Here is a 9,704-nt window from a genome sequence, read left to right as displayed (position 1 = left end):
AGGTCTTGAGAGCTTTTCTTCTCTTGTCTTAAAAATATGATTCCAAAAGGAGAGCAGGCGCCTTTTCCCATACAAGATTTTATTTTATTTTATTTTATTTTACTTTTTTAAAAAATCTGTCAGTATTTATTGATTATATTGTTACAACAGTTCCGATTTTCTCACAAGATTTTATTTTTAAATTCAGATCCACTATCTTGGCATGCTAGGACTATGAAGTCCTTTTGAGTCTACAAATACATTTTCTTTAATTCCATCATTGATGTGTTTTGATGTCTATAAGCCCAATAGGAGGAAGGGCCCCATGTCAGCAAACACGAGAGAGGACGCTGGCGAGTTTGGGGGACACAGGCCCCTCTTCAGGACCACCTTAAAAAGGATAGGCCAGCGACAGTTTAAATCTGCAACGCTTTATCTCTTTGTTTGACTCTTGGAATGCAATGGATACCCTCTTTGTATTTGTAATTGTTTTAATTAGCCACCCAGCAGGGGCCCCTCTCGCAGCTGGATTATGGGCAGCAGCTGGACCCCTACAACTCAGTTAAAATAAAGCGCAGACTTTATGACGCGCTTAATTTCTTTTATCTGTCCAATTTTTCCTTTCTTCTCTTCCTCTCCCTCATTTTCACCCTCTTTTTTTTTTTTTTTTTCCTCCCCCTTGTTTTTCGTGGAGGGCTGGGGCAAAAAGCTGTTAACTCCTCTAATGGTTTTTCTGTTGAGGAACCAAGAATTGGGGGGAAAACCCTCTAACGTGGCTATTTATCAGCATTTCACATCTCGGGGAGAAAAAATAGCACAGACCTCCTGCTCGTCCACTGCTCTTCCGAGGGCTTTATGAGCCTCCCGGTGATATGTTGAGCGATTACCCTGAAGCCGATGGCTGTGGCTGAACTCTGGCGGGCGGAGGAGGGGAAAGTTTGCAAAAAGGATGCCGTTGCCCTGGCGGTGTTTGTACTTACTGACCACATCCTTTTGTGGATGGAAATCTGGAGGGTCAATTATGATGCAGATCGGACACTCTTTCCATTTGTGGGAGCCGCGTGGCCAGGAATGTGTGGACTTTTGGAAATTCTTGCCTTGTTAAGGTGGTCCCCCACCACCACCACTTTGCACTGGCTGCTGCTGCTGTGATCACAAACGGTTTCCCCCAGAGCGTTGACCAGAACCGACGGAAATGCGGGGCTTGTTTGTGGCTTCAGAGAAAGAGCCGCGGTCTCTCTCTTCATTTGTGAATCTGTGAAACTACCTGTCTAGAAATTAAAGCAGGGCTGGTCCCTGTGAAAACAGGCGTCATTTCTAAAAGTAACCCTCTCACGCTGCTCTGCAAGTAATTTAATTTTTCTTCTAATAATATTCAAAATAACTTATTTGCATTTTGAAAGGAGTGATAGCTTCGGTTATCAGATATGGAAAAGGCTTTGAACTGGCATTTTAAAGGTCTTAAATATTGTTGAGTCCGACTTTTATTTCTAGACATTTTCAACAAGAAGCACCGTGTGACCCGAACCGAGGAACCTGATAAAATGGGGGGAGGAGTTTATTCTTTGTGTGTGTACAAATATCAGTATTTGGATGTGTTTAAAACTAAGTATGATTATAATTGAAATTTTCTCGTTACTTGGATTGTTTTTGGTTTTGTAGCCAAAGATACAGACATTCACTTGCTTTGTAAAAACAATAAATACCCACAGCAATTTGCTGAGTGCGATTTTAAGACTTTGAAATTCAATGACGAGGTTGAGAAAAGACAGGAATCTGGGTTGGCTAAAGGCCCCTAGGGGCTGGGAGATTCTCGTGGGAGCCTAGTGTCTTTGTGGGGTGCTAAATCACTAAAGGATAACGTCGCAAAAGTTGTCGCATGTGACGTATATGTGCATAAAGACCACGTACCTTGATGGCTGCACAACACCATGAGTACACTAAGTGCTTCTTAACTGAATACTTTTTTAAAACTCAATTAATTTATTTGTTTGTTTTATTTATTTATTTATTTTTAGAGAGAGGGGAAAGGAGAAAGAGAGGGAGAGAAACATCACTGTGTGGTTGCCTCTCACTCGCACCCCCAACGGGGGACCTTATGTGCAACCTAGTCATGTGCCCTGACTGGGAATCGAACCAGCAACACTTGGCTCCCAGGCCGATGCTCAATCCACTGAGCCACAGCAGCCAGGGCCTTAACTGAATACTTTAAAATGGTTAGTAAAATAAATAAATAAAACGAGACCATCTTTAAAAAAAAATAAGATGATATATTAAGTAAGCTTTAGGAAGCACTTTAAAATTCGCAAAACTTTTTCTTTTTTTAATGTGCCCTCTGTGGCTTAATCCTCACAGGACAGGACCCATTTAGGGTTCACATCTTCTGTAAGTGCTAACAAAGTCACTGCCCTTATTGACATCAGGAAAATACCCAGTGACAATATTCCGGTCAAATTTTCAACAGAAGACCTAATTCCAGCATTCTTCTTTACCTTATTGTTTTTTCTTACACGCGAACGGAAACAAGAGGCACATATTCTTCAGGATTTATTAGAGACCAGTGAGCTCCTGAGGGGACGAGCTGGATGGTCCCTGTGTTGGCTCAATTACATTATCCAAGGGAGGGCGGCGGCCTGGGCTGGGGCTGCCCTGCCAGCCTCCTGTGAGTTTCCTCTGCAGCTCCCGAGGTCCCTCTCTGTGACATCATTCGCATCTGCAGCGACTTCAGCCTCCTGTTTCTTTGAAAATGGAATTTGAGAATGTGAAGGGTTTATGCTCTCTAAACTAATTAGCAGTGACCAGTAACCTGAGGAGGCCACTCAGTTTACCTGGGCGTCTCGCCAAGCTGATCTTGCCATTTCTAGACCCTTTAGCAACCTTGGGCAGGGGGAGGAAGTCATGCACTTTTTAAAAATAGAGAACTCACTGAGTTTGGTTCTCTGGAGGGTTTTGTTTTTGTTTTTTTGTTTCTGTTTAAATATAATGTGGCCTGGCAAACAAATATAGGACCCAGTATTAGAGAAATGGATTTTAAAGGAAAAGAGTGTGATTTGCAGAAGAAGTTGAATTATATAAAGCATTGGGTTAAATCAGTACTTGAAAAAAGAAGATAGTGAGTTTTCTTGTATAATTATGATATATGAAATGTATATTTATAACGTAACTATGTAATATGTTTTATTCCCATATGGAACCATCTCAAGATAATAGTAAGTGAAGAGAAGCAAGGGTTGACCCACGTGGTTCAGTTGGTTGGACATCAATCATCCTGCAAAGCAAAACGGAGCAGGTTCGATACCCGGTCAGGGCACTTTCCTGGGTTGCAGGTCTGTCCCCAGTTGGGGCGCTTTCGAGAGGCAACTGATCACTGTTTCTCTCTCCCATCGATGTTTCTCTCCCTCTCTTTCCCCCTCCCTTCCCTGCTCTTTAAAAAATCAATAAATAAAATCTTTAAAAACGAAAAAGGAAGGGAGGTACAGAACGGCGTGTGTACTGGAACAGAAAGCAGGTGTGTAGGCTGCACATCTGTACATATTTGTTGCATTGGCGTGGACGCTCTGGAAGAATCCACAGGAAATGTAGAACAGCCACGGTCGGTAACCGGCATCTGTCCAAATCAGCTTGGAGCTTGAAGCAGAAATCAGTAATATTGGCCCCGCTTTTATGTAAAATTTTTATATTTTGTTCAGCCTGGATTTTCTCTGTGAATTTTTAATTTTGATTAACTTTGAGCTTTTAAAATATTGCCTTAAAATAGAATGCATCTTGGTTCCTGAGTTGTTTTGCCTCCTCCTCCTCCTCCTCCTCCTTCTTCTCCTGCTCCTCCTCTCCCCCTCCCCCTCGTCTCCTCCTCCCCCTCCCCCCCTCCCGTTCTGGCTGCCCTTTCATACTGTTTGACCAGATTTTCACCACACGCCAAGTATGTGGTGAAGCTTATTCAAAACTAGAAAAGGAAGTGCGTTTAGGTACAAGGGGTGTTTGGAACCCTTCTGAGGGGTTGTAGATCCCATGAGAATCTGATGAAGCTACAGCCCCTCCACACCTGCCAACTCTATTCTGTATTGGATTTCAAGGAAGCCTGTAAAAAGTTCATCTTTTCAAGAACACATCTCCAGTTAGAGAGATGCCCGCCAGGCCAGCCTTCCTCTTTCACCTGTGTCTGGGTTTCCTTACACCCTCCTTACCAAAGAAAGGACAAAATATCTTATTTCTACTTTTTATGCCTTTCTAGCTATTTCTTAACTGACGGGGGATATGTTGTCCGTTTGGGGGACAGATCACATTCCCTTGCTCCACAGCTGATCTTCGCTGTGTGGGTGCCCCCCGGCAAGGCCTCCTGAGTCTGAATGAAGTGATATGAAACGGGCTAGTACCCATCCTAAGAAGTGAGTGTTGTTCTGAATTTATATTATATTGGATGTAAGAGCAGAGCCCTCTAATGCATTATTCAAGTGAGCGTTCAACCAGGGCTTCTCCCCCTCAGCACTGTTGGCATTTTGAGCCGGATAATTCGAAGTTATAAGGGCTGTTCTGTGCATGGTAGGGTACTCAGCAGCACCCCTGACCCGTTAGGTGCCAGTAGCACCCACAGTTGTGAAAATCAAAGACGTCTCAAACACCTGTCCCCGGGGGACACAATTGCCCCTGCCCAGGAACCTCTGGACTAGACCACGCAAGTCATCTGAAGATTTGGTGGCTTTTTCCAGTTTTTCTTTCCAACTTTTTGTGGGATGTTTGCACTTCTGACAGTAACAATAAATGCGTGGGATAAACACCGTTCAAGGGGTTACTTAGAAGTCATTGGCAGGTTAATCCTTAACTCCTGTCCTTTTTACAATAAAACAGTTGGTTTTTGTGAATTTGCAACCCTGGAAAAATTCATAAAGACCTTTCCCTCCCTGAACCAGACTCTCCTCCTCCCTCCTCCTCAGATACCCCCTCTGCTTTAATTCCAGGAAGTTTTACCTGTTACAAATGACTAGCTAAAGTAATCCCCAGTTTTTATGACCCCCAACTTTACTTCCGAAGAGTGTTTTTACCCAGCCCTGAAAGTATTACTTTCTGCCCACGTGTAATTAAAATCCCAGTCCTCTATTCAAGAATGCCATTGCCAGAAATATATTAATTGTCTATTGGAGCTTGAAAGTATTCTTCCTTAACAGGGCTTAATGGAGCGTACAGATCCAAGAGACATTCATAATCATTGTCCCCTCCGGTAACGTGACACTGCAGGGATGGATCATTCACTTTCACTATTTTAGGATTTAATGGAGGGTGAAGTTTTTAATCTACTTGTTGGGAGCTTAATATTCCTAAGAAAGTAAAGATAACTTACAGTCTCAGCCGCTGGACCGAAGTCTCTTAAAAGTCTTCTTTGTGTTTTTTCAATCAGGACCTGATATTTGTTATATTAATTTTAAATAACATGAATTTTTCCCATCTTAAGATAGATTTATTTATTTGTTGGTTTTAGAGAGGGAGAGGAAGGTAGAGAGAGAAAGAAAGAAAGAAAGAAAGAAAGAAAGAAAGAAAGAAAGAAAGAAAGAAAGGAAGAAAGGAAGAAAGAAAGAAAGAAAGAGAGAGAGAGAGAGAGAGAGAGAGAGAGAGAGAGAGGAGAGAGAGGAGAGAGAGAGAGAGAGAGAGAGAGAGAGAGAGAGAGAGAGAGAGAGAGAGAGAAGGAAGGAAGGAAGGAAGGAAGGAAGGAAGGAAGGAAGGAAGGAAGGAAGGAAGAAAGAAAGAAAGAAAGAAAGAAAGAAAGAAAGAAAGAAAGAAAGAAAGAAAGAAAGAAAGAAAGAGAAAGAAAGAAAGAAAGAAAAGAAAGAAAAGAAAAGAACAGATCTATTGTTCCACTTATCCATTCATTGGTTGTTTCTTGTATGTGCCCTGACCAAAGAGTGAACCTAAAACTTTGGTGTATTCGGATGATACTCTACCAATGAACCACCCAGCCAGGGCTAGGATTTTTTCCCGTTCTTAATTACCAAATACATCTGCAGCACAAAAGAAAACAATTTTTAAGCCACAAAGAGGCAAAACAAGTCACTGCGAATACCAACACGCAGGGAAAACCATGGAGACGCTGGTGTGTCCAGGTCACACCGGTGTCCAGCGAAAACTCAAAGCAGAGCTCAGAACTGATCCTGAAACAGCAGCACCAGCCCCAGAGCCATGGAAGGAAGGCATTTTATTCCTTAAGTGAATTCCATGAGGAAGCCTCGTTCCCTAACGTGACTTAAAGTCAGAGCAAAATTCTAAGCCAGTCTTTCTTAATTCTGACTGGTCAGGATGCCTTTGATAATCCTGTGTTCTTTTGGCGGTTGGGATTTTTGTTTGTCGTTTGCATTTGTGATTTATTTATTTAAAAGAGGGAGTCCATTCGCCATTCCCGTGGTGGTTCCGTATTCAAAAGGCACAAAGGCCCGTGCAGTGAAAACATTTTGTCCCAATCATCCATCCCCACCCTGGAGGCCACCACCATTATTACTTCTCATATGTCTTCCCGGAGATGGTTATATGTTCACAAGCAAATACTTTTGTACTTTTGTATTTCTTGCTTCAAAGGAAGCATATTAGACATGCGGATCTGTATTTGCTTTTTCCATTTCCATATGCATCGTGCAGACTGACCCATATCATCAGTACAGAGAGAGCTGCCTACCACATTTTTTACAAGAGCTCATGGTATTTTAATATATGGCTGTACTTCATGTTTCTACCCATTAAACTTACTGCTGCTTACAAGGTTCCACTCTTGTTCAATCACAGTAATGTTGCAATGACTATTTGTAAAGACACAGGTGTAGTGTAGCGGCCACCTGACCGGTGACGCAGGCCCAGCTCACTTCTCCAAATCCATTCCCTCGTACCCTGCCCCAGCCCAGCCCTCACCAGACACCCAGCCTCCTTTTAATCCCGGACATCTCTGAGAGGGACGCTGGAACCACCAGAGTCCTGAATGGACGCCTGCTGGTTGGGGGATGGTGACGATCCCACGTTGCAGTTTGCTGCCCTTACCGACTCCCCTGGCTGTCAGGAAGGTGAACCCCTGCTCATCCTCCAGCCTCAAAATTATTTCCTCGCAAATGGGGGCAATTTTCCCCCCAAGGGACATTTGTCTGTGTCTCACCTGGAGGGTGCTGCTGGCATCTCGTGGGGAGAAGTCAGAGGTGCTGCTAAACCTCCTACAGTGTGCAGGACAGCCGCACTTCGGAGAACGATCCAGCCCCAAATGTTAGGCGTGCCCAGGTTGAGAGGCCCCGCCCAGGAAGTGGTGGCCCCTTCTAGATGGGGGACCTCCTCTGTTCTCGGGTTGATTCTTGACTATGGTCTGTCAGACCAGGTGCACCTCCCCCATCAGGCCATCATCCCTCTTGAGACCCAGGGTCCACTGCTTGGGGGTCAGACCCCAAGGTGCCAGGGAAAGCACAGCCCACCTCCCCTGTGAAACAGGCTTGCAGCCCCCCACTCCGCGCACCACGTCTTGGCAAGACTGCCCCCGTTTCACCCAGTGCCCTCCTCGGAACCCCTCCCCCCCTGCCCCACCTTGGGGCCACCACGTGGCCCTGGTCTACAGAAGGAGACCCTAAGGAAGCAAAGAAATGGCCCTTAAACTCATCGGAGGTGTGTTGGTGCGTGGTGACGTGTTTGTGGCTGCCACACTAACTAGAGACGGCCCCTGACACTCAGTGGGTGGGTCCAGGGGTGACAGATGTCCTCGGTAAGAGGGACAGTCCCACATCACAGAGAGAACCTGTACTTTGTCCACTTTCCTAACGTGTTAGGGGGCGTTGAGGCAGGAGCTGGAGCTCATCCGCAAGGACATCACCCATTTCGAGCGCTGCGTTATCAGTCATTTGCCTGGACCTATTGCCCCAAAATTAACTCAGGTCATTTGCATTTTCCCTCCTCTGGTGCAGAGATGTCTGGCCTGTTAATTCCAGTTGTAATTCTGTCCACACATGCTCTCACTCTTCCTTTTGCCCATTCCATTTGGCTCCTGAATCCAAAGTTCTTGGTTGGCGTAATGGCCAGATTTCTTCCTGACGCTCTTCTGGAATGGTATTCCCAAGCACCTGCCTATGGAAATAAATATGAATATTCTTATCCGGAAAACAAAACGTCACTAATTCTGGGAAGCCCTTACTGCCCACCCAAGCCTCCACAAATCGAAGTCAGGGCTGCTGGTATACCCGCACCCTTTCCCTGCGCTGAGAATTCTCTTTCCCGCTCTCGTGGCCAAGGCAGGAACACTGTTCTGTCTGTACGCTTGCTTCGTGCCCGACTGCCCCTACTGTGCACGCTTCATGAGAACACATGCCTGCCTGCATTGCTAGGCATGTGCTCTAGAACACAGGAGGTGATCGGGATGTATTTGCTAGATAAAGAAGGGACACACAGACGGAGAGAACAAAAATGGTATCCAACGCTTTGTTTTTTGAAAAGTGTTCAGTAACTGGTGCAGGAGTCCTCTGGGGTTTGGAGGGCACCCTTCAGGTCCCTGGAAAGCGCTTCTTCTCATAGATTACCCGTTGGTGTGTTCATGACACACTGGTGCCTTCTTTAAGGGAACATGCAGAACGGACAAAAGTGAGTTGTTACTTTCTGTACAAGGCACCGTTAAAGCCAGTCTTCTGACAGATGGCCTGTCAGTTCCTGCTCTAAGCCCAGCTAGCCCCCCGAACCTGCCTTCAGGGGGCTCACCTGCCCAAGGGAGGTTCAGGTTCAGAGCCAGGTAATGGCAGGTGTTGGGGAAGGACTGGCCCAGGAGCCCGGGAGCTGGCGAGCATGTTAGAGGCTAGAGTGTTATCCAAACATGTCAGTTTCTGGTGACAAATGGAACCCCTGGGGGGGGGGGGTAATGGCCTCCTCCAAAGCAAGCATGGCATGTGATGATGGGGGGGGGGGGGGTTGCTGGACACGTGTGTTAAAGCCTTGGCTGTAAATCGGGTGATGTTCAAATGGGCCATCGTTGGGTCAGGTCAATTTCCAAATCCGTCAACCCTCTTACGCTTGGCTCTGGGCCGGCCTTTGTAGGAAGAATCCTTTTCCTCAACCTCCCTCATACTTCACTCTCTTATTGTCTGTGTGCAGAACCCTCGGGCTTGGACTCTTCTAGATGACCTTACGAAGCCTTTTTTCTAAGCAATAAGTGAACATTGTAGAAACGTATAAAATATACATATACGGAATAAATTACCTATTATCCCACCACCCAGACAGAACCCCTGTTGAGATTTCAGTGTTATTTCTTTGCGTCGACATTTTTAAACAAAGATGGGGCCGTTCTAGCCCTACTATTTTTGTTTGTATTTTACTTTTTCATTGGAAATAATTATAGACTCACAGGACATTGCAAGGAGCACAGAGGTCCCTTCGCTCAGCGTCCCCCGCTGGTCAAGGCCCCACAATAGTGTGATCTGTGCGCATACTGTTGCGTAACTTTAAAAAAAATGCTCACTCTGGTGTAGACCTCTGCCTGTGCGTTACTAAACCCATGTTTCTGGTCTCCCAGGATTGTGCTGGCCCCTTGGAGTCTAGTCTTCACCCTGCAGCCGGAGGCGTTTGGTTAAAAGCTAAGGCTTCTCTCTACCTTCCTTCACTCAGAACCCCCGAGGGGCTCTCCCCTCATTCGAAGTCAAAGCCGTAGTCTTTGCAATGAATGAGGAGGCCCTGATGATGGGACCAGCAGCCTCCCGTGTCCCTCCCTAAAGCTCTGGCCACTTTTC

Source organism: Furipterus horrens, unplaced genomic scaffold (genome assembly GCF_987537825.1).
Source record: "Furipterus horrens unplaced genomic scaffold, mFurHor1.1.pri manual_scaffold_8, whole genome shotgun sequence".
In the NCBI taxonomy this organism is placed as follows: domain Eukaryota; kingdom Metazoa; phylum Chordata; class Mammalia; order Chiroptera; family Furipteridae; genus Furipterus; species Furipterus horrens.
Note: the sequence above shows the minus strand (reverse complement) of the source record.